Source organism: Gopherus flavomarginatus, chromosome 2 (genome assembly GCF_025201925.1).
Source record: "Gopherus flavomarginatus isolate rGopFla2 chromosome 2, rGopFla2.mat.asm, whole genome shotgun sequence".
NCBI classification, from domain to species: Eukaryota; Metazoa; Chordata; order Testudines; family Testudinidae; genus Gopherus; species Gopherus flavomarginatus.
Genome location: NC_066618.1, coordinates 144,900,605 through 144,925,676, shown reverse-complemented (window position 1 = coordinate 144,925,676; position 25,072 = coordinate 144,900,605). Strand labels below are relative to the sequence as shown.

Below are 25,072 nucleotides of genomic sequence, written 5' to 3'. Positions count from 1 at the left end.
CATTTTTACTGTGCATTGCTTCTGCCCAGCTCAGACCCTTCACACATCACTATAACTAGGGACAGATGTGTGTTTACAATGTGCATAAGGGTTTGCACTGCCTTTTAATCATGGGTTATGTATAGCAATTAAATCAAAATAAAACCTCCAGTTTTTTCAGTCTTCCAAGGTAAATCAAATATTTTGATGACACTGAAAAATGACATGAATAATATTTCAGTAGTCAGTCATGTCTGCACCTTACATACCTTTAAAATAGTGTTCCTTGAGTAGACTCTAAATGATTACTTTTGTTGTTGTTGTTTTTTGTTTTTTTGTTGCTTTATTCATTTGAAAGATCACGGTAAATGATGTAGACATATTTTATTTTAGGAATTCATTAAATCAAAGTTATGTACACATCTGTTGAAAATCTGTTAAAGATTGTGTGATAGGAACATTTTTATACAGTGCCCTATTTATATGCTGCCGTGCTGATTGCATTTTAAAAGAATGCCGCCCTGCGCTGATGACATTCAGTTTTCTAATTCACTTTTAATAAGGCAATCCTTTTCTGAGATTTATTTCCTTACGATAATGAAGTAGGATTACTGAGGAATTAACAGCAATGCTATTAACATTTTTTTTTCCTATGGTATTGGTATAGCCTTATGCTTTCTGTTTGAAAGTAAGTTGAGATTTATTTTTCCTAGGCCAGTGCAACAAATTCAAGAGCTGAAGACGAAAAGACAGCTGAGATAGTAATTCTTTGGCAAGAATTAAGATCCCTGTGTGTTTGAGGTATGTTTGCTTTATAAATCATATAAACTATTTTTCAGTCTTTCTGCTTGTGTTTAAAAATAATTGTTACTGTTTTTGAACATTTGTTCTTAATCACATTGTCTAAAGATGTATGTGTTGCTTCACTTTAGAGGAAGCCCAGAAGTATTGGGGATTATGTATTTATTTGTTCTATTTTTCCTTTGCATTTGATACTTCCAAGCTACTGGAAATTATTTTGTTTAGAAATCAAGTTCTGTTTTATCTATGCACAATACAACAGCAATAGCAGCCTGTCTATGGAGGCTACTTTTATCCAGACAAAGTCTAGTAACTTGTGATTCTACCCTGTTAATAAACATTGCATTCACAACTGTTCTCCATGTGCCTGGTTGATGCAACAGGAATTCTAAAATAGGATGGTATTTAAATGTTCTGAAAGAAATCATAGACACTTCTCAGACTGTCGCAAAATTATCTTCAGGATATTCGAGCTGTCTCTATAGTTCATGTTTGTGTTTAGTGATTTTAAGTGAAGCTTCTACCAGTTCAATGTGCAAAAATAGTTTTTAAGTAAATTCCATGTAGCTTGATAGGAGTTCAGCAGGTGGACAACAGAAGGCAATCAGTAGGTATACAGGCCAGTGGAGGTTGTACTGAGAAAATCCAGAATCAGCTTTGAAGGAATTAAATTAGCATGATTAGCCCTGTCACCCCAGGTTACAGAAGTAGTTCTGATTTTAGTGGGTTTGATTCAGCCTATGTAAATTTCACATACAAAGTTTATAATGAAGCTACCTCTGTCCACTTAGTCCTAATGTAAAGGTTCTTATACATATAGTTATCAGTACGCTCACAACCTCCATTTTACAGCAACAAAAGTCACGTTCGTCCTGCTCTTATTGCTGTCATTGGTTAGGCTTGAGCTGAGGAATTGCATCACAAAGGTCCTAAACAGTTATAAGAGAGAGACCATGCAGCTGATAGCTAGACAGCTTCCCAAAGACATTGTAATGTAATGGGAGGTTTTAGGGTACAGAAGAGACTGACTGTTTTCTGTTACTATTTGGAGATATCTAGGAATGGGACCCATCTGTTTCCCATCCTCCATTGGCAACCCCAGTTTTACCTTTCCTTGAATAGGTCGAGGAGCCAAACATTTTCAGTTATTATTCAGAAACACTGAGTTTTCCCAAATAGCAATTTTCAGGCTGTGCCAAGTGTTATTTCTTCCATCTACACTTGGCTATGAAGTTGCTACTGTTTTGTTACTGGTGTAAGCATATGGTAACTGTACTTTGAATTTATTTCCCTGGTCAATTCAAGGTGTTAGCTTTGAGCTCTGAAAGCTTTTTATGATTTCAGTCCAGGCAACCTTAAAAAAACCCTGTTTCTCTCATGTTCTTCCCAAAAAGTTAAGATCAGCTGGGGTGGGGCTTGGTAGCAGGGTATTTTTGAGGAAGCTTTTCCAGCTGCAGGATTCATGGCCTCATACACTGGTCTCTGTAGCCCTGCCCAGGACTTTTGACCCATGATCCTCACCTGTTGCTAAAGCCTTTGCTTGAGGATGTTGGTTGGACAGGTTTGGTGGTCTGTTAGAGATGACAATTGTTGAGTCCTTTAAACTAGATTCTGTATAGTATTCCCTAGTTGACATTGGCTCAGTTTTTATTATTATTATTTCATTAATATAATACAAATAAATCAAAATATCTTATTCCCTAATGTTATCTGAATCTTAGAAGCCTTATTGACCATTCTAGAATCGATAACACAGATACCTCTCTTTCTTCCTTCTTGGAGGAACCAGCGTTTGAAAGTATTATTTTTGTAGTATAAGTGATCAGAGAGAAACCAGAGAATGGAAATAGATGTCATACATTCTCACAATTTTCTGTGTTGGTTATCATATCCAAACTTCCTATAGGTTTGTTAGCAAAGCAACTGACATTATTACTGAACCTTTGACAACCAACCAAGTATTTGCTGGTGCTCTCCTGACTCCCATTGTGCTAAATGCGAGTACCTTATTTGTCTTATAGATTGTATTTTGTGTGCGTGTTCTTATAGTTGAAACTCGTAGTATGAGTATTACATTTATATTGCTTTTAGAAACCTAATAAAGAATATATTGTTATATTCAACTATTAAAAGATTTTAAAAATACAATCTCTTTATGCTTAATATAATAAGCAGGGCTACACATAAATTATTAAACACTGTCTGATTTCAAGGACTCAGTTCAAGATGTATTGCTGATTTTATATATTTGCAGCTGTTTTGCCCTCTCTGCTTTTCCATATTTCTTTTCCAATTTTTGTTAGTTTTTAAAACCATTACATAATCTGCACTAAGTGAACACCACATATAAGGAGACAGAATAAAGCAAGAAGATAAAAAATGTTTATACGTGGAAAATATGTATTTTCCTTTTTTTCTAACTTAATGAGAGAGTGCAATGATGCATTTCTGCCTCCTTATGGTGTTGTATAATACTTATTAATCAGCTGCACTTCAGGTTAATTCCAAAACAGTGGTTCCCATTAATAAGTAGATGCTGTTGGCTTCTCCTATGGCCTAGCCTAACAATCTTTCCAAAGGTAAGAGCATTCCTTGGAATTTCTTTTTCTAGCATAGAATAGAGGAAACCAGCTTTGCAACCTGTATCTGGGTCCTTCTTATCTATCTTTCCCTTGTGATTCCATATTGGGCTTCTCAAATGGGATTTAATGTAATTATCGTAGAATACCTTTCTGGGTTAATCCTTCAGTGGTTCCCCATCATTCCATGGTCCTTCTCTTTCTCACAGTCAGATAACACTATCTTAAAGTAAGGAAATACACTCCCCCTGAAAATTTTTTGGAAATAGTGCGATAGATTTTTAATGGTATAAAAACGCATCCCATCTAGTGAAACTTGTTAAAGCCATTGAAACAATTCTTGATCCTAATGAACCTAAATGATCATTCAAATGTTGATTCCAGAAGACTCTGTACCAACTGATGCTTTCATGTGCATCTGTCATCTGATTTTTTGTATTTAGTTTTGACTCAGTAAGTGGTGTGTTTTTTTTTTTTTAACTTTGGGGGAGTTGAGAAGGTGAGTGAGCATCTTGCAGTGGCTTGAGGTGTCTCAAAAATCAGGACAGTGGCATGTGATTGACATTGTAAACAGAAAGACAAGATCTACACTATCATACTTCGTTACCATCATATATCTGGCTGCTTGAAGATATTCAGAGGTTTGGAATATCACAGATAGACACAAGAAATATAGATTAATGGACAGGCTGCAAATGAGTCAATGTTACCATGGTGATAGGTACCTTAGAAATTTATAGTGCAGTAGATGCATAATACATGTGATTTACCAAATGAATATTGCCACCTCATCTGTGATATATTATACTTTAGCTCACAACTTAACTGTAACACATGTTTATCTTGTTATGGAATTCAACTTTGATGAGGGCATTTCTGGGTTTAAGGTCTCATGTCAGAGTTTTGTCTATATGTGATCCTTTTTGATGAACTCCTAACAGTTGTTAGTCCTCGAGTTCTTAATCACAAACAGTCATCTAGGGATTTTTTTCTCTGCATCCCTCATCACTGACTGTGTAGCCAGCTGTTCTGCTGACCAGTCTAATGCTCTAGTGCTGAGTCACTATTTTGCAATGCATTTGTAATCCTTTCGAATTCATCATTCTCACACCAATACCCCGCTAAGTCGTTTGACAGCCTTTTGTGTTTGCATGCTTTTCCAGCACTTTCAGTTATCTCTCCTATATATTGATACTGCATCCTCTTTATTTGTCTGCACCATATCCACCATACTTTTGAGGGCTCTGCAGATAAATAAATTATTATATAATCTAATTCTTGTCATCCCCTTCTCTCTCCCCATTTATTTTACTACATTTCATCATAGTGGAGCTTATACCTGTTGCATATGACTATTTATTCACATACCATTTGTATATTTTGTCCTGTGATGTCAAATATAAAGTATATTGCTTTTCTCCATCATATAAAACAAAACAAAATATTTTATATAAATTTCATACTTTTGAAAAGTTGCCATACTGACGGGTTGTTTTAAACACTGACGTCTTCTGGCATCCATGTGCAGTCAATCCTTAGCACCTCTGCCAAAATGGGCAACTAGTGTTCAATTGAGTCGCTCTCTGGGGTATGGAATCTGTTATTGAGCAATGAAACTGACAAAATAATTTCAAATAGAAAAAATGAACAGCTATCAGTCAATACCAGAAGGCTAGTCTCTACTAAACTGGGCTGAATTTGAACTGGTGGTCTAGAAGTGAAGGTGTCTGCAGGCAATTTTAAATTATCAGCTTGTTTTGGATGTGAACTGTGTGACTTAGAAAAGAACAGTAGTTTTACATAATTTGAAATTGATTAATTTGTTTACAAATATATATGTGTTTTTCTTCTTCCAAAACAGCTGCCACAAAAACTACAGTAATGGGTTAGTTACATGAAGAAAATGATCATCAAAATAGTGCATATTTATATGAGGGTTATATCTGCATATTGAAATCTCCAAAAGGTAAATCTAGAAAAAAATCTGCTGGTATCTGAACAAAAGATACTTAAAAACAACGTATTCTAAAGGTCGGTTTAGACCAAGAGAGATCTGTACAAAATGCTATTGTAGTAGAAACGTGTTTTGCAGTTAGTTGTGAGGCCAATTTCCTTTTCCATGGACTGCAGGTTTTTGTTTTTAAGTATTCTTTGCGCTTTTTGTCAAATTGATCAAAACAATCTTTCACACAGCCTCTTTTAGAATAGCAACTAAAATCTTTGATTACTAGCAGGATTGCCTTCTCCTATGAGTTTAACACCTATAAATATGTATGTGCCATTGAAGTAATAGGACTACATTTCTAATGAACTGCATATTAAATAAAATAATGTGATTTAATAGACAAAACACGAAATCTAATTATAGTTATATTTTATTAAAATATGCCTTTAAGATTTCTTAAACAATGTTGCTGTGCCGCAATTGCCACAGTACAGAGCAACTGAGATCTCCATCATGGTATGCTGGCTTTACGGAGGGTTTTACTGCAGACCAACTTCCTTTAAGCAGCCTTAGTCATGGTGTCATCAGATGCATGTGAAGTATGCATTATGTCTGTTCTAATCAAGGAAAATCAGTCATTTGATATAATGGAACTTGATTATAATTAGCCATCTCAGAATAGCTAGTGATGCCAGTCTTTGTATTTGCACTGGATCAAATTGTATTTGCATGTGTATTCTGGATATCAGAGAGGATGCAACAGAGTTTCAAAAATATGGAGTCCCATTACCAATTATCTGAGCCATTTTGTCCCCACCAAAAATAAATCTTGTCACTTGCATATTATCACTTTCAGAACATATCAGTTAAAGGCCTGAGAAATGAGCCTTGATATTATACATGGATGCATATTTTGCCTTTATTTTAAACTATTTAATATTATTTCAAAATAATATGTCCTCTTAAGGCACTTCATTCACACAATGCTTTTTTTTTTCTTCTTCTTCTTCTTCCAAAAACTGCCTTTGGAAGTGCACGTGTCATATTTTTCACTCACTTTGTGTTGTGACCATGGGTGCAGAAAGTTTTACAAAACTGATAATCTTAAGAAAATCTTGCTTTGTTTTGTTATTGTAGATCTCTGATTTTTATACTCTTGTTATTGTTTATACTGGATTTACATTAAGCAGCACGGTATAAGTCATTCCAGCAAAATGTGCTAGGGAACAAAATAAAACATCAGAAGGAAAAAATAATTAGCATCCTTATTTGTTACAATGTGCTGAGCCATTCTTTAGAACGTAGTGAAATTCAAGCTAAAACTGTTTTCAAATTAAATTATACGGTGGGTTCATAATAATGTACGGCTACATTATGTTCCTTTACCCTGATATAAATATGGAGTAACTCTATTTCTCACAATGAAGTTACCCTAAATTTACACTGTTTGGCTGAGCATAACAAGGCCCTCCTCTCAACTTAATGGCATTTTTCTCTATCAGTAACATAATAATGTTTGGATTCCACACCTGCTTAATTCCAAAATGTCAGAAAATATTCTAGACATCAGTGCGCAGATCTTCATTGATTTTGGTGAAACCTGAAAAAAAAAGAAGGGGAAATAGGAGACACACAGAGCCCCTTACATCTGGCTAGTATACCTATTAGTTTTAACCAGGTTTGTAATTTTCTGTAGATCAAAGAATTGGTTGATGAAAGCCATTGACATTTTCCAGCATAACAATAACACTCCAGCTCAGGCCATCATTCTAACAGAGTTCAAAATATTCTGAGTGATTTATCTCCCAATCTGAAAGAAAACAATTCAACGATTTACACAAGGTTACATATTGACATGTGTCCCTGACATAGAGGAGGATGGGAGGGTGGCACACCAGGAGCTTTTAGAGGGAGAATGGAGGGATGCAAGGAGTCCCTGTGTGTATAATGAGTTCAGCCTAAAGAAGCAGTGAAGTTTGTGACCCTTTAGACATGGGTAGGCTAAGACAGCAGCAATCTCAAAAGAAATAGGTACACGCATAGCTCCTAGCATCTGATGGAGGGGAGCACAACGAGCTGTGGCATTGAGGAGGAAGAGGAGAATAGGAGACCCTAGTAGGGAGGTATCATTGAAGGCCCCCAGATCCCTGGCATGGAGGAGAAAGAGGGACATGGTATGATGGAAAGAAGAAATAGGGAACATGAACTGGGGAATTGTAAGGGTACACAAAATGCCTGGTATGGGTGAAGAGCTGGGGTGGAGTTGCTGGGACTCCTTGGAAAACAGAGGGGGATGGGAGGCACACAGGGATGGGGTAGGACAGAATGGAGGGATACAAGTAGCCCCTGCTGCTTTCAGTGAGCATTGCCTGAAGAAGCAAATAAATGAGTGACCCATGAGCATAACTTGATCTTTATAAAACAGCTGCTCCAGGTTTCGTATGTGAAGTGGTGTATCACACTGGTGCAGAAAATTTCGTAACCTGAAAATGACCTTTAGCTAACCTTTATTATGTAGTATATGGTCCAGATGAGTTGCCATGCCATGCAGCTGAATGAGACTTATGGAACACCAAACTGTCAACAAACATTTGACTTAGGACAGCCTATCCATTTCTTGAACTTCAGGGCTTTCTGAATTATTTTACATTGGGGGGAATGTTATTAGTCCAAAACAGATTTTAATTTACAAGATAGAATACATATGAAACACAAAAGAACAGTTTAAAAAGCTGAAACATTGTGCTTTGTAGACTTCATTCTCAAAATGTAACTTGCAGGATCTGAAGGAGTTGAAGCAATCTTAAAGTGTGCCTACATACTAACAAGCAAATGATACCTGCAGCTAAGAGTGCTGTGAGGAGGTTAGACTTAGTGGTGACTTCTGGTGCTTCTGATGTTGGAGGTAAGGAAAGGGACCAGAATGAATTTAAAGTTGTGCAGCAGAACAGATCTGAGGAAGAGATGTGACAGATGCTGGGTCAAAAGGGCTGTGTGCCCAGATGCCGATTTGGGGTGAAATCCTAGGGGAGTTCTTTAACATGGAAGAAGTTGGTTGCTGTTTCAAACTCATTGCTTCTGAAAGCGAACATGGTGGAGGGGAGATTTGTCATGTTTTTGCCATTTGTAACTTCAAGTGAGAGGAATTCTTTGATATTTACCTGCAGTAAATTACACTGTACTGTGGTTGATGAGATCTATGTCTTCATCACAAATGGATGTATTTGTTCTGAAGTATTGCCTGGTTCTGATGTATCCAAAGATTCTTCATGAATTGTCTTTGTGTGGGTGGGTGTTCATGGGAGAACCTTTTGCCGAGGTAAAGGTTACCTTATTTGACATCTCCCACATTTCATGTGCACAATTAGTTGTTAAGGGTCAAAATCTGAGCTGATTTACACCCTGCAGCCAGGATGTATGGTAAAAGTGACAATAAGAATGGCCATACTGGGTCAGACCAATGGTCCATCTAGCCCAGTATCCTGTCTTCCGAAAGTGGCCAATGCCAGAGCATGGTTTTGCTAGACAAGGAAGAACAGGGACTTACAAATACAAATATTTATTTTAAAGGCTATTCTATTTTAATAAATATGTCTATTTAAATTTTATGTGGTATTCATTGAGTATTATAAATATGGTCTAACATAAATTAACTAAGGGGAATTGAAACTGCATTCTGATGTCATTTTTCATAGTTTCTCAGTAGACACATCTATTTTGCGTTCCTCTGATCATTATAACTGAGTTTTAATGTAGTACATATATATATTATCATGCGCCTGTTCTGTTAATTTTAAGTCTGTTTCTGTTGAAAGGTCTTAGTGTCAGGCTTATTGTTGGAGCTATTAAGGATGTCCTACCAAATCCTACTACTTAGATATTTCTCCTGACAGAATGAAAACCAGATACGTAGCTTTGATTTAGAAACACTAAGAACAGGCTTAATCCAAGCCTGAGAGCTATAATCCAAAGTGATACAGAAGACATAATGAACAAAATGAACAGCTTACTGGCACCTGATCTGACAAGGGAAAACCCAGGAATAGATACACAGCATATTTCAAAGACTTTAAATTACAACAAGTGACTGCACCCATCCAATTGTTAAGGCTGTAACCGTCAGAATTTTATATCCCAGAGTGTCTTTTTTTCATTGTTCATCTTTGAGATTTAGCTAAACCTTAATTCTGTGTTAATCTAGGGGCTCAATGATTGAGCTGCTGAAAGTAACAAATCTCATGAGTTGCTTCTGTAGCTTGCTTCAAGTGGAGGGAGAGTGAACAGAAATTACCTATGACAAAACAGTGATTGTTCACAAAATAGTTTCTTGTAATTGTGTGTTCTTTCATGAGCAATATGTTGGTCTAGAAGTTGGTATCAGGAGGGAAACAGTGGATATGAGCAACCCTTGACAGATCATCCTGTAGATCATTACATAGAATCCTACCTGCTGCAAAGGCTCAAATTTTGTTCAGAATGAGCGAGAAGATTGCTGCCTCCCAAAAGTTCCAGCCATACAGCAGTTTAGAGGGGTAACTGTAAGATAGGTTCCACATTTAATATACTCCATTGAAATGAATACATGTACTTCAGACCTTTCTGTTCTTTCAGGCTTCCTGTAGATATTCAATAATAAGATTTCCCCTGTGTAAGGTTACATATCAACTTTGGCCATAAGAGCTAGAAACTTGAATTTTGTTTTTTAATAGAGTTAAATGCTGTAGAAACAAATGCGTAAAACCTCTACTTATCAATGGCAAGTCCTCAATATTTGTAGATGAGGCTTAAATATGTGAGAACATTTTTTAATAATGTTGATCAACACTACATGATACTGAAGTAATATGCCAAACTTTTGCTCTGTATTATTTAATGCTTAAGTAAAAAGGTACCGGGGTACATGCTGATGTCTCCCGCAGACACTGCCTCCCCAGCTCCTATTGGCTGAGCTAGTGCTCAGGGTGGGGGCAGCATTCAGAGTCCTGTGTCCCTCTCTCTACCCCACAACCATCCCAGGAGCCAGACCTGCTGGCTGCTTCCAGGGCTTAGTGCAGTGCCCCAGGACAGGTAGGAACTAGCCTGCTTTGGTGCTGCAGCGCTGCTGACTAGACACTTAATGGCCCGATCGGCGGTGCTGACTGGAACCGCGAGAGTCTTTTTTCAACTGGGTGTTCTGGTTGAAAACCAGACACCTCATCACCCTAATTGGTACACAGGTGGAATCGCTATTAACAAGATTTATGCTGCACAATGGCTACAGATAATATCCCATAGTATAAATTTAAATTGTTAAATGCACAATGTTAGGATTATTGTGGTTAGGATATGCCAAACTCAATGTGATGAAGAATCATTTAAAATTTGGATATTTAGAGATAAATAAAAAACAAGTAGGCATCATATACTAATGGAGTAAATGAACTGTGCATGTGAGTTTGTGCAAATGAAAAGGTTGCCCTATATTCTAGGTTTATGGTAGTCTTGCAAAATGAGGTTTGAAGGGAGCAAACTATATGTCTTACGACAGAATTTCCGAAATGTATAATAACTGATCATCCCTTTGGGAAAATAAAACAAATATGCCCTCCAGAGACTCTACCAAGACTTACTCATCTTCATTTATACATCTGCATCCACTGGCTAATCATTCACACCCAGTTTGGGGTGTGTGCCTCACATTTTGGCATATGCTGTAATTATGGAGAGATGAAGTGTTCAGGAAAAAAAAATCTCATTCCACTGTGAAGCCCTTCATTAATGGAAATGTGTTAAGGTTTCTTATGGCAAATCAAATTTGGCAGGCTGCAGAAACACAGTATTTTTTTATCAGAGGGGTCATCAACTCTTATTTGCTTTGATCCATTGCTGGAAGAGCCCAGATTTCTTGACTTTGCAGGCACAATGCAAAGTCTATCATTTCTCAAAGGCCTTGTGGTAGGCTGCAGTTCAGAGGAGGAGAGGCTGGAGGTTGAAGGATGATTTCAATGGAGGTCTCATGGTATAGTTAGGTAGATTCATTTCTTTGTCCGGCTATATTGAAAGAAGGACAGGAGACATTTTGACATGGGTTTAATCAGGCTGCAACTTTATTATTAGAAGTTTGGGACTACCCAGCAGATAAGCGTGTACAGTGCAGGTAAACCCTGTTTGGTCCATAATTACCTGGGAGGGGCTTCTGCCAGTTCCCCCTCTCTTTCTATCCAGGTTCCTGCAGCCAATCCATCACTGGGATATGACCATATTCTCCCCCCCTGCCCATAGGAGGATTAAGGTGGGCTATAAGAAATGGAGGTTGGTTCTCTGCTATACCAATCATAGAAGTCCTCAACTCTCATCCCCCTCTCTGTTCATTCCATTAACAAACACCTCCTTTAAAGGTGAAAAAGCCCCAACTGCACCCAAGCCAATCTGCTGGTAAAGGAAAAATTCCTTCCCAGACTCCCTAAAAAGGAAGTATCCAGTGTAATGCCCACAGCAGGTTTTGGCCAAACCTGGTATTTCACCACTAATGGAGAGGGAAGGTGGGTGCTGCCTCAGCCTGCTCTATGTGAAAGGTGACTTCAGACACAGGGCTGCCCTTTAAAGACCTTCATTCCCAGTGGATGAGTGAGCAACCACACTGACCCCTTCTTCCCTTTTGCAGCAGTTTTCCTTTCTCTCTCCCCCCCAGCCATAAAGTACTGTTCCCTTCATCCAGCCTGCCAGACAAATTCTCCCTCCATCTCCCCATGATTAAAGGTGCGATGCAATCACTGTGGGAAAGTCTATTAATTTGATAGTTTGTAATAATGGAAACTTGATTAACGAAAGTATGGTATTGACAATTTTAGATTTGTGTTCTAAATTTCAGAAGGAACTTACATCTCTAGATGGATAAGTATAAGTAGGGGCATTGCCAGCAGATCGAGGGATGTGATCATTCCCCTCTATTCAACATTGTGAGGCCTCACCTGGAGTACTGTGTCCAGTTTTGGGCCCCACACTGCAGGAAGGATGTGGAGAAACTGGAAAGAGTCTGGCGGAGGGCAGCAAAAATTATTGGAGGGCTGGAGCACATGACTTCTGAGGAGAGGCTGAGGGAACTGGGATTGTTTAGTCTACAGAAGAGAAGAATGAGGGGGGATTTGATAGCTGCTTTCAGCTACCTGCAAGGGGGTTCCAAAGAGGATGGATCTAGACTGTTCTCAGTGGTAGCAGATGGAGTAATGGTCTGAAGTTGCAGTGGGGGAGGTTTAGGTTGGATATTAGAAAAAACACCTTTTCACTGGAAGGGTAGTGAAGCACTGGAATGAAATCCTTAGGGAGGTGGTGGAATCTCCTTCCTTTGAGGTTTTTAAGGCGAGGCTTGACAAAACCCTGGCTGGGATGATTTAGCTGGGGGTTGGTCCTGCTTTGAGCAGGGGGTTGGACTAGATGGCCTACTGAGGTCCCTTCCAACCCTGATATTCTATGGATACCAAGTAAATTAAAAACAAAAGTTTTCCTTTATGAGCAGTATTTTTCTGCTGTCTCACTTTGTCTGGGATCTCTCAGCTCAAAAGTGGGGACATTGCAGTTTACTAGAACTGATAATTTTTTTCTTTTGTGTAAATGCTGAGGGAGCCTATTCTCACTTCAGTCTTCCAAAGATAAAGCTTCCATTAATTCCAATGGAAGGAAGATTAAGAGAGTTAGATGACCAATTAAAATACACAGTGTAAGTAGGGCAAATCAGTTAAAGATGCCACATACTACAGCCCTTTTATGCCATATATCATCTGAGGAAATTTGGATTACTCCTTGAAAGCTCAGGTGTTACTTATCAGTTGCATCTATATTTATAAAAAAAAATAGAGAAAGATGCAAAGCACACACATGAGGAGGCAAGGGTAGCCTGGTATTTACCTGTGGTGGTTTTTACAAGGCAAAATCATGTGTTTTACTGCCTCACAAAAAACTATTTAGTCCCACTGTAAGGCATATTCTATTTTAAAAATGGTTTCATTAATGCATACCACGTTACATCTAGTTTTAGTTACATACTCATATTGTGGTTACATAAAGCAGTAAATTCATAGATTAATTTAGAGTTATACTAATAAAAAGTAAAACTGCAATGGGATAATATACTAATATATATATCATTATAATACAGAACATTAGAATGTCTGTACATCTTGGTTCAGTATTTTCTAAAAGAAGTTATATGTCTTGACTCATTTCAATTTTCAGTATTATATAAATAAAAGTAAAAAACATTTGATTATATGAAAACAACAATAATGCATAATTTTAGGCTGAAAGAATTAGCAATCAGAATCACAAGAGCTGCAAGTTCATTTTGTCATGCAGCATTCTGAAGTAGAAGACAAACTTTGATGTACTGGATATACTATGCCTATTCTTCAGCTTTCAATGGATGTATCCAAAGTTTGAAATTATTAGTGCTATGCTTTCTGAACCTGCAATTATTTTTCTGAGTTTCATGGTTTAAACTGGGTTTTAGCAAGTATTTACCAACACCCTGTCATAAACTAGTTTTTCCCAGGAAATTGCCAATCCTGCAAGGATCACCATCCAAGCTTGAATGAGCTTCATGAAAATATTCCCCATAATTTATACACTGTAAAGTCATCCTATATATGGTTGGCAAGCCTTCTGACTGATGTGTAGTGGCGAGGTTTTCATTTTTGTAGTGTATTTTGGAAAAAGAAAACATTGATTTCCAAGAAGCCTAACCCTCAGATGATATACAATATAAAATTACTATAAAATGCCCTGTCTTTTTAACTGCCTTGACCTTCCTGATCTGTATGTGCCAGGTGTTCAACTGACTACAGCCTCTCAGAGCAGAGCAAAAAGTAGTTTGGCCAGACTTCTAGAGTCTCCCAAATTGTAACACTGTTCCATTACTTTGTTGCTAGATAGTCTAATGGTGCAGTTCTACAGAAGTAAGGCCATGACTTTAGGGCACTTATTATTCATCTTTGGCACTTATGGTTTCCAAGCAGTGCCAAAGTTATCTTGAAAGCTCATTTACAGACTATTTCATTTTATAATCAGTGCTCTCTATATAATTAAATGCAAAGTCATGTAATTTATTAATAGAGGAGAGAATTTCATTAAGATTCCTGATTAAGACGAGCACTAACAGAACTCTAAAGGTTATAGAAATTTAGTTCCTGCTTAAGGTAAATTAAATACAAACCAGATTTAAATAAAGTGGAGAGTCTTGCTGAAATTGTCAAAAGCCTGGAAATTTTAAAATTTACTGTGATATTCTCTCCTTACTGAAACAACTCCATCCACTCAAAATGAATAAAATTAAAATATAGCTGAGTGAATCAATAGTTGCAAATATCTTGTCTTTTCTTTGGTTCATAAGGATCATTAACGTGGGTCTCTAGGTCTACTTTTCAAATGTGACAAGTTGTTTTGGGTACCTCTGCTTTTAGTCCCTGAATGTAAATATCATAAAGAGGCCTGATTAAGAAGGTGACTGTTTAGCATTTCTGAAAATCAGGATACTTGATGGCAGGGGCGGCTCTAGGAATTTTGTCACCCCAAGCACGGTAAACAGGCTGCCTTCTGTGGCATGCCTGCGGGAGGTCCGCCGAAGCCGCGGGACCAGTGGACCCTCCGCAGGCAAACTGCAGAGGCAGCCTGCCTGCCGTCCTCGTGGCGACTGGCAGAGTGCCCCCCATGGCTTGCTGCCCCAAGCACGTGCTTGGTGTGCTGGGGCCTGGAGCCGCCCCTGTTTGAAGGTGTCCCAGGTGAAGGAAGTGGTGGGGGTTAGGCTTGGACCCACAAATTGAGACACCCGGAATTACTAGTTACTTTTAGGAAGTTATAGTAATAGTATAGGGGGAGTTTGTCTATTGACTACAATAGACACAGGATTTCACCCATATTGTTTACTAAGAAAATATAAAGTCCCCTTTTACTCTGAATAAACATTCTGTTTTATGGCCCTGATTCAGTAAAGCATTTAATCACATGCTAAAATACATTGCTGAATTGGGGCCATAAAGCGAATTTATTCATATTTATTAACCATGACTTTAAAATAATTTTGTATCACACACATACTATTTTCAGAATGCACAATATGTCCCCAGTTCATTAAGGTGCATAGGCATGGGACTAATTTTAACCATGCGCTTAAGTAACTTGCTGAATTAGGGCCTAAATTATTTGACAACAAGCAATTCATTCCCAAATATATCAGCTGCTTCATTTGAAAACTGTAAATAACATTTTATTTAAACCAGTCAGAACCTGATCCTGTTGATTGGAATCAATATGAGCTTTTGCCATTTATTTCATAAATAGCGGGATTGGGCCTTGCCTAACCAACACTATGAGCTAAAAGCAACCCTTTAGTATATGTGCTTTTTAAGCATATGTACTATACTCTTCTGTATTGCAGCAGTGAAATAAATAAATATATATTTAATATATATAAAATCCAGGGCTCTCAAACTAGAGGTAGGGACCCCTCAGGGGGTCATGGGGTTATTATATGCAGGGATCACGAACTTTTAGGCTCCACCCCAACCCCACTTTGCCTCCAGCATTTATAATTGTATTAAATATATTTTAAAGTGTTTTTCATTTATAGGGGGGTTGTACTCAGAGGCTTGCTATGTGAAAGGGGTCACCAATACAAACATTTGAGAACCACTGATATATATCCTCAATCTTAGAGAAAATTCTTTGAGATATTTCAAGTTTTAAGAGTGAAAAACAAAAATATGATCACAAATGTAACTTCTGCAATACAGATTATATATATATATATATATGTGTGTGTGTGTTTGTTTATTTGTACATACATGTGTTTGTATAAATTCTGATTATAAGACTTGTATTACTAATACGGATCTTACATACATTTATTGAGCTGAATTGTTAGTCTTACACAAGTTAGTCCCACTGAAATAGCAGTTTGACTTATTATGCATCTCAGTGACCTTACTCCCTCCCCCCCCCCACACACAGATATCTCAGCACACATAATGACAATTTTTTAAAAATATACAACAGAATAAAACAGTAAGTGAATTTTCTGATGAAGTAATTCCATATACCAGCAGAGAATTTCGGCCAAAACTTCTTCCAGCTACATATTACAAATACCAAAAGTAATTCCAGACCAAGACTTTCTGATGTGTTGTAAACCCCTGAGAATAGGGAATTATAATGGAAAAGTGTCACTCTGCCCTCACTTTCTTTCTCACAATATACTAGTGTAACACTGTGAGTCAAGAGTGCTACTGCAGGGTTATAGAAACAATGCCATTTATAATTAAATAGTCTTGTGCAATTGCATCAGCTTTCACATCTGATTGCTTTCCATTACATTCTGAGTAACTGTGGGCTTCCTCCTGCTCTATATTCTATTATGTCCTTGCCAGCACACAGTTTCACTGATGTTTGCATTTTGTTCCAGTGCTAAGGACTGAAAAACAACTAAATGACACATCATATAATAGTGTTTACTTAGAAGATACCATATAATTTTTACAAACCTTTCTTTTGGCAGTCCGGTAACCCATTTTAAAGTTGTTATATTTCATTCATTCTTTTCCTTTTTTATTATTAGAAAAAATAATTTCAAGTTAATAAAACTAGTCTGATCATACTGTGAAAATCATTACACTACTCAAAAATTCATGACAATCTTTTAAGTCATTTAAGACAAAAAAATACCTCTTCTAGGTATACTCTGCAGGAGCGTGTTTCTTTATGCTGTTTCTGCCTACAGTACTTTGTTTCCCAAGAAAAATATTTAGAGATATTACTATTAGGACTGAATCCTGTAAACACTTACTATTGTCATGCAATTTCCAGGGGAAATCTGCCCCTGGAAATTTCCACTACATGCATCCGACGAAGTGGGTATTCACTCATGAAAGCTCATGCTTCAAAACCTCTGTTAGTCTATAGGGTACCACAGGACTCTTTGCTATTGTCATGCAAGTTCTTCTAATTTAGTAAGTGGCTATAGGATGAGCCATTAGTCAGAAAAGACTATCCTATGAGATGCTCAGCACTTTTGACTCCAATTGATGTTCACAGAAATTGGGGGAATTCAGCACCTTACATGATCACAGATTTAGTTAATATTGGCTTTCATCTGAGTGGTTACACTGAACTTCACTATGCAAAGCTCTACAAAATATAAAAAATATTATTGTTCGTCAGTTGTTGCAGACTTAACACTTTGGAATGTGATTACTGGCAGTGGCATTTTAGGTGATTGACATGTTGATTGACGTGTTGATTGAAAATGTTCAAGTGGAAAATGTTATAGTTCCTCATTCTAAACTGGGTCTTGTTTTAAGAGTTGTCAAGGCTTTGCACAAGCTGCATGAGATATGAGACTATCTCTTGCATCTTCTTAATTCAGAGCCATTTCACAACAGTTGTAAGTTTCCACAAAGCTGACAAATGTCCCAACCTTCACACTTGGGTCATAAGAAGCTTAGGTCTTGTAGTAGCTTTACTGATTAACAACAGTTCACCCTCCTTTTACACGAAGAGGAAGCTGAGTAGTACCCTTAAATGTTAGATTTTTAGTTAAATTATGTTGCTACTTGGTTTCTACTCACATGAGTGCAAAAACAATAAGAAACAGACATTTCCATTGCATAATATTTTTCTCAGTAATAACCTTTACACAAAGTACATTCAAGTCAAGTTCAATATAGATGGAGATATGAAAAACTTCAATGTATTATTGAGGGAATCTGGAACTATATGGGCCTCCACCCTTGCTATGAAGCTTATCACCTCTTGCATGCTTTTATTTATTGACAAAGGAGTTTAAAATTATGGTGCAAAGAACCACTAGAATTAGTGATGTGCTGCCACAATTTTAACAAAGGGCTCCCTCAAAGATTTTGTGCCTTAGTTTGTGATTATATGTGAGAGATTCCTTAGTTAAAATACTCTCACCAACATGACTCCCCAAATTGAACCATCTCCTTCCCCACACCCAGTGATTTCCCCTTCTCAGGACTTCATGGAAGCATCTATCAATGGCCATATACCTGATGGGTGTTCTGCAGTCTTGTCTGGAAATGGTGATGGTTTGTTTCAAATCACCATGTGTGGGAGTTGGATAGGAATGGACCCCTTTGGTTCCTGAGTGGATGGGTTTCTCTTTATTTGTGTTAAAGGGTTTGGTGGGAGCCTAGGTCTCTTCTTATCTGGAGGTGGAATAACAGGTGGGATGGAAAGTTGGGGGAGGGGTACGTCAAATGTTTCAGTAAGCCTCTGCTCCGTACTAGCTCTACAAACTCTGGGCTGGAGATAGTGCTGATGGACGACAGTAACAGTTAGCAGCTATAGGACTCCTTAATGCAGTAGCTGCTTGCGCCTATATATGTTATCTGACCTCAATTATTATGGCATTTGAGTACCTCACAATCTTTATTTTTAATCATAGGATCATAAAAATGTGAGGCTGGAAGGGACCTCAAGAAGTCGTCCAGTCCCCTGCACTGAGGCAAGGACCAAATATACCTAGACCATGTCTTACAGGTGTTAAATGTATTTCTCCTCACAACACTCCTGTGAGGTAGCGAGATATTATTATCCCCATTCTGCAGATGGGGAACTGAGACAGAAATAGATTAAAGGGATGTTTACACTTTGAGCTGGAGGTGTAAATTCCTCACTAGCTTAGTCAGAGCTCATGTACTAAAAATAGAGTGTAGCCACATTAATGGGAGAGGCTAGCTGCCCCAAGTAGGTATCCATCTAAGGTACTAGGCATGTACTCAGGGTGCTCAGCCCCTGCTGTTGCTCACACTGCTGAAGCTACACTGTACTTTTAGCACAGTAGTGCAATCAGTGCCAGAGCTGGTGTGCCTCCAGCTGGAATTTACACCTACAGCTCAAAGTGTAAATGTAACCCAAATGATTTGCCCCAAGTTACAGAGGAATTGAACCAGAGTCTTATATGGTCACACGTCCTCTCTTTCTGCACTTCCTGCCTTGTTGGTGCAACTGGCAAGAGTGTGCAGGAACTACAGTGGGGTGTCCTCCATATATTCCTATCTGCACTTGTGTAGGATGCAGGAAGGGAGCAATGGCTGCACTGTGCAACTGCCTGAAGGAGCAGCAGCCAGCTCAGTTCCATAACCAGAGATAGTTTAACATTATATTGGTTTTAGTATTTTGGGCAGACCTGTGAAAAAATGCTTTGCCCTCTCCCCAAAAATAACTGTTTCCTGCCCACCATTATCACACAGGGCTATACATAGGACTGGGCTAAGAATTTCAGGGAGGGTTAGTGAAATGATTCTGTGGAAAACATAACTGGTCTTTTCATATAAAAAATGTGTTGTGTGGGGATCATTAGGTCTCTTTTCCCACCTGCTACAGAAGTGGAACTTAGCTCTTGTTCTTTTGATCCCAACTGATCAAGTAACAGGAACAGTTTGTTTTCATGGTTACCCCGTAAGGAAAGGGGAGAGAAACTTCCAGATTTTTTTTCTTTTTCTTTAAATAAAAACTGTGATTAGTCAAAGGTCAGTTAACAAGGGGCTGGCAAAAACCCTGTGGTGCCACCTCAGCTTACTAGTGCTTTGAAAATTGGTGAGAATCCCAAACGTGTGATAATGATAAACAACAGTGTACTTTGTTGAAAGAAGGTGTCAGCAGATGCTGCAGGGATCAGACATGTTCTCATTAACCTCTTCATTACTGACCTGGAAGAGGGAGCAAACAGTGTGTTAATGAGATTCACAAATAACGCTGAAGTTGTTGGAAAGTGTTGCAAACACTGGCAAGAACAGTGAAATATTAAAAAGGGTCCAAGAGTGGTTTGGAATTTGGGGATCCATCTTGCTGTCCTTGTCCAGGCAAAACTCCTACTTAATAGAAGATTTCCAGTGTAAATGCAGCAAAAAACAGGCACGTAGGTAAGATATAATAGAATTAGTTTTAGCTTGTAATAATGCTGTTATCTTTGAGAGAAAATAATCTGAAACCATAATATTTAATAATAGGGAAAAAACAACCCTGGAAAGTACCGCTAAGGAAAGAGAACTAGAAAGTGACAGTGAACAGCAAGGTAGACAGGCATTTTCAATGCAAGATAGTGGGGGAGGGAAGGATGGGAAAACATGACTTGTGGCTGAATAAGTGCAAGGTGTGATATCATAGAGCAGAGAATTGATAATCCATCTCCATGTGATTCTGTTGAGTCCACACCTGTTAATGCTGCATAAAATTCTAGGCACTTTGATACAAAAAGAATTTGCACCTGGATTAAATTCAGTGAAGAGCAACAATAGTGATTGAGGGGCTGGAAGCATTGACTTATAAAGAAAGGAGTAGAGCAGGTCTTAGTGGGGATTCATCACCAGGGAGAGCAGAACATAGTTCTACCACTGCTGTACATCAGAAGTCTTTCCGAATCTGGTAACATAAGTTTCTGCTGTATTCCCCACAGGAACCCTGTGGGTAGACTCAGACTCAGACTCTAGGACTGGAAGGAACCTCGAGAGGTCATCGAGTCCAGTCCCCTGCCCTCACGGCAGGACCAAATACTGTCTAGACCATCCCTAATAGACATTTATCTAACCTACTCTTAAATATCTCCAGAGATGGAGATTCCACAACTTCCCTAGGCAATCTATTCCAGTATTTAACTACCCTGACAGTTAGGAACTTTTTCCTAATGTCCAACCTAAATCTCCCTTGCTGCAGTTTAAGCCCATTGCTTCTTGTTCTATTATTGGAGGCTAAGGTGAACAAGTTTTCTCTCTCCTCCTGATGACACCCTTTTAGATACCTGAAAACTGCTATCATGTCCCCTCTCAGTCTTCTCTTTTCCATACTAAACAAACCCAATTCCTTCAGCCTTCCTTCATAGGTCATGTTCTCAAGACCTTTAATCATTCTCATTGCTCTTCTCTGGACCCTCTCCAGTTTCTCCACATCTTTCTTGAAATGCGGTGCCCAGAACTGGACACAATACTCCAGTTAAGGCCTAACCAGTGCAGAGTAAAGTGGAAGAATGACTTCTCGTGTCTTGTTTACAACACACCTGTTAATGCATCCCAGAATCACATTTGCTTTTTTTGCAACAGTATCACACTGTTGACTCATATTAAGCTTGTGGTCCGCTATGACCCCTAGATCTCTTTCTGCCATACTCCTTCCTAGACAGTCTCCTCCCATTCTGTATGTGTGAAACTGATTGTTCCTTCCTAAGTGGAGCACTTTGCATTTATCTTTATTGAACTTCATCCTGTTTACCTCAGACCATTTCTCCAATTTGTCCAGATCGTTTTGAATTTTGACCCTGTCCTCCAAAGCAATTGCAATCCCTCCCAGTTTGGTATCGTCCGCAAACTTAATAAACGTACTTTCTATGCCAACATCTAAATCTTTGATGAAGATATTGAACAGAACCGGTCCCAAAACAGACCCCTGTGGAACCCCACTTGTTATACCTTTCCAGCAGGATTGGGAGCCATTAATAACTACTCTCTGAGTACAGTTATCCAGCCAGTTATGCACCCATCTTATAGTAGCCCCATCTAAATTATACTTTCCTAATTTGTCTATAAGAATATCATGTGAGACCGTATCAAATGCCTTACTAAAGTCTAGGTATATCACATCCACCGCTTCTCCATTATCCACAAGGCTCGTTATCCTATCAAAGAATGCTATCAGATTAGTATGACACGATTTGTTCTTTACAAATCCATGCTGGCTATTCCCTATCACCTTATCACCTTCCAAGTGTTTGCAGATGATTTCTTTAATTATCTGCTCCATTATCTTCCCTGGCACAGAAGTTAAACTAACTGGTCTGTAGTTTCCTGGGTTGTTTTTATTTCCTTTTTTATAGATGGGCACTATATTTGCCCCCTTCCAGTCTTCTGGAATCTCCCCTGTCTCCCATGATTTCCCAAAGATAATAGCTAGAGGCTCAGATACCTCCTCTATTAACTCCTTGAGCATTCTAGGATGCATTTCATCAGGCCCTGGTGACTTGCAGGCATCTAACTTTTCTAAGTGATTTTTTACTTGCTCTTTTATTATTTTCTCTTCTAAACCTACCCTCTTCCCGTAAGCATTCACTATACTAGACATTCCTTCAGACTTCTCAGTGAAGACCGAAACAAAGAAGTCATTAAGCATCTCTGCCATTTCCAAGTCTCTCGTTACTGTTTCCCCCTCCTCACTGAGCAGTGGGCCTACCTTGTCCTTGGTCTTCCTCTTGCTTCTAATGTATTGATAAAAAGTCTTCTTGTTTCCCTTTATTCCCATACCTAGTTTGAGCTCATTTTGTGCCTTTGCCTTTTTAATCTTGCCTCTGCATTCCTGTGTTATTTGCCTATATTCGTCCTTTGTAATCTGACCTAGTTTCCATTTTTTATATGACGCCTTTTTATTTTGTAGGTCACGCAAGATCTCGTGGTTAAGCCAAGGTGGTCTTTTGCCACATTTTCTAACTTTCCTAACCATCGGAATAGCTTGCTTTTGGGCTCTTAATAGCATCCCTTTGAAAAACTACCAACTCTTTCCTCAGTTGTTTTTCCCCTCAGTCTTGATTCCCATGGGACCTTACCTATCAGCTCTCTGAGCTTACCGAAATCTGCCTTCCTGAAATCCATTGTCTCTATTTTGCTGTACTCCCTTCTACCCTTCCTTAGAATTGCAAACTCTATTATTTCATGATCACTTTCACCCAAGCTTCCTTCTACTTTCAAATTCTCAACGATTTCTTCCCTATTTGTTAAAATCAAGTCTAGAACAGCTTCCCCCCAGTAGCTTTTTCAACTTTCTGAAATAAAAAGTTGTCTGCAATGCAGTCCAGGAACTTATTGGATAGTCTGTGCCTCGCAGTGTTATTTTCCCAACATATATCTGGATAGTTGAAGTCCCCCATCACCACCAAATCTTGGGCTTTGGATGATTTTGTTAGTTGTTTGAAAAAAGCCTCATCCACCTGATTAGGTGGCCTGTAGTAGACTCCCAGCACGACATCACCCATGTTTTTTACCCCTTTTAGCCTAACCCAGAGACTCTCAACACTCCCATCTCCTATGTCCATCTCTACCTCAGTCCAAGTGTGTACATTTTTAATATATAAGGCAACACCTCCTCCCTTTTTCCCCTGTCTATCCTTCCTGAGCAAACTATACCCATCCACACCAACATTCCAGTAGTGTCTATTATCCCACCAAGTTTCAGTAATGCCAACAATGTCATAGTTGTATTTATTTATTAGCACTTCCAGTTCTTCCTGCTTATTACCCATACTTCTTGCATTTGTATATAGGCATCTAAGATACTTGCCTCCCAGCTTTGCCCTGACCCTCCTTTCTCTCTGCCATTATAGCCCGTGCTCCCTCCTGTTTCCAACCCATCTCCCAGGTCTTGTTCCCCACTTACCTGTGGGCTTTGCTCACCTGTCCCCATCGAACCTAGTTTAAAGCTCTCCTTACTAGGTTAGCCAGTCTGTGCGCAGATAAGGCCTTTCCCCTCCTCGAAAGGTGAACACCATCTGTGCCTAGCAGTCCTTCCTCGACCAGCATCCCATGGTCGAGGAAGCCAAAGCCCTCCTGGCGACACCATCTTCGCAGCCCGGCATTCACCTCCACGATGCATCTGTCTCTGCCCGGGCCCCTACCTTCGACAGGAAGAATCGAAGAGAATACCACCTGCGTTCCAAACTCCTTAACCCGTACTCCCAGAGCCGTGTAGTCACTCTTGATCTGCTCAGTGTCACACCTCACAGTATCATTTGTGCCCACATGGATGAGTAGCATGGGGTAGTAGTCAGAAGGCCGGATAATCTTCGACAATGCCTCTGTAACATCTCGGATACGGGCCCCTGGCAGGCAGCATACCTCCCGGGATGAACGGTCAGGGCGACAGATGGGTGTCTCCGTCCCCCTCAGCAGAGAGTCTCCAACCACCACTACCCTACGTTTCTTATTATCAGTGGTGGCAGCAGACCTCCCAGCCTTAGGGGTACGAGGCTTCACCTCCTTAACTGTTGGGGGTGATTCCTTCTCTCCTGTATCAAGAAGAGCATAACCGTTATCTATTACCACAGCAGGAGGGTTCGCAGCAGGGGTGGAGCACTGCCCGCTGTCAGAAGTAACCAGCTGGCTGTGTCTACCCTGAGCCATGTCCTCCTCCACTGGTGTGTCAGATACACCCTGAGCCATCTCCTCCTCCACTGGTGTGTCAGTAGTCCTGTGATCTGGGACAGCTACGTCAGCTGTCTCCACATGGATACTGTCCAGGAATTGCTTATGGATACGGATGTTCCTCAGCCTAGCCACCTCCTCCTGTAGCTCTCCCACCTGCTGCCTGAGAGATTCCACCAGTAGGCACCTTTCACATTGGATGCCACCCCCAGCCTGGATAGCAGTAAGTGGAAATTGCAAATTACAGTCTTTGCAAGCCCACACCAGAATCTGGGTAAAAGCATCCATGCTTTGGTGCTCTGTCTGGCTACAGGCGCAGGTGGAGGAGACAGAAGCAGTGCTGCCACAGGTGTTGCGGGTCCTCCTCACCATTGTAAGCCTCCCTCTGTCAAACTCTCTCAAATTCCTGTCTGCAGCTCCTGGTCTGCTCTTCTCTGCTTTTAAACAGAAAGGTTTAGGATGGGGCTTGGTTTATAGGTTCAGAGGACCAATGGGTCACGGATGAGACTGACAAGGGACCCCCACTCCCTTCCTACTCCCCTTCCAAACTCCCTTGCGAAACTCCCTGTTAGCAGCTCCTGTTCCCTAAGCTCCCTGGT

At 39.3% G+C, this 25,072-nt stretch overlaps 1 protein-coding gene across 4 annotated transcripts in view; it reads left to right on the top strand.

Annotated features, from left to right (window-relative positions):
* CDH18 (cadherin 18) overlaps window positions 1-25,072 on the top strand; it is a 1,010,793-nt gene that overhangs the window by 426,214 nt on the left and 559,507 nt on the right. For all 4 annotated transcript variants that reach the window (XM_050937421.1, XM_050937420.1, XM_050937419.1 and 1 more), the window contains one exon: window positions 693-780. The gene's annotated coding sequence lies outside the window, so the exon portion shown is untranslated. The remainder of the gene's footprint in view (window positions 1-692; window positions 781-25,072) is intronic.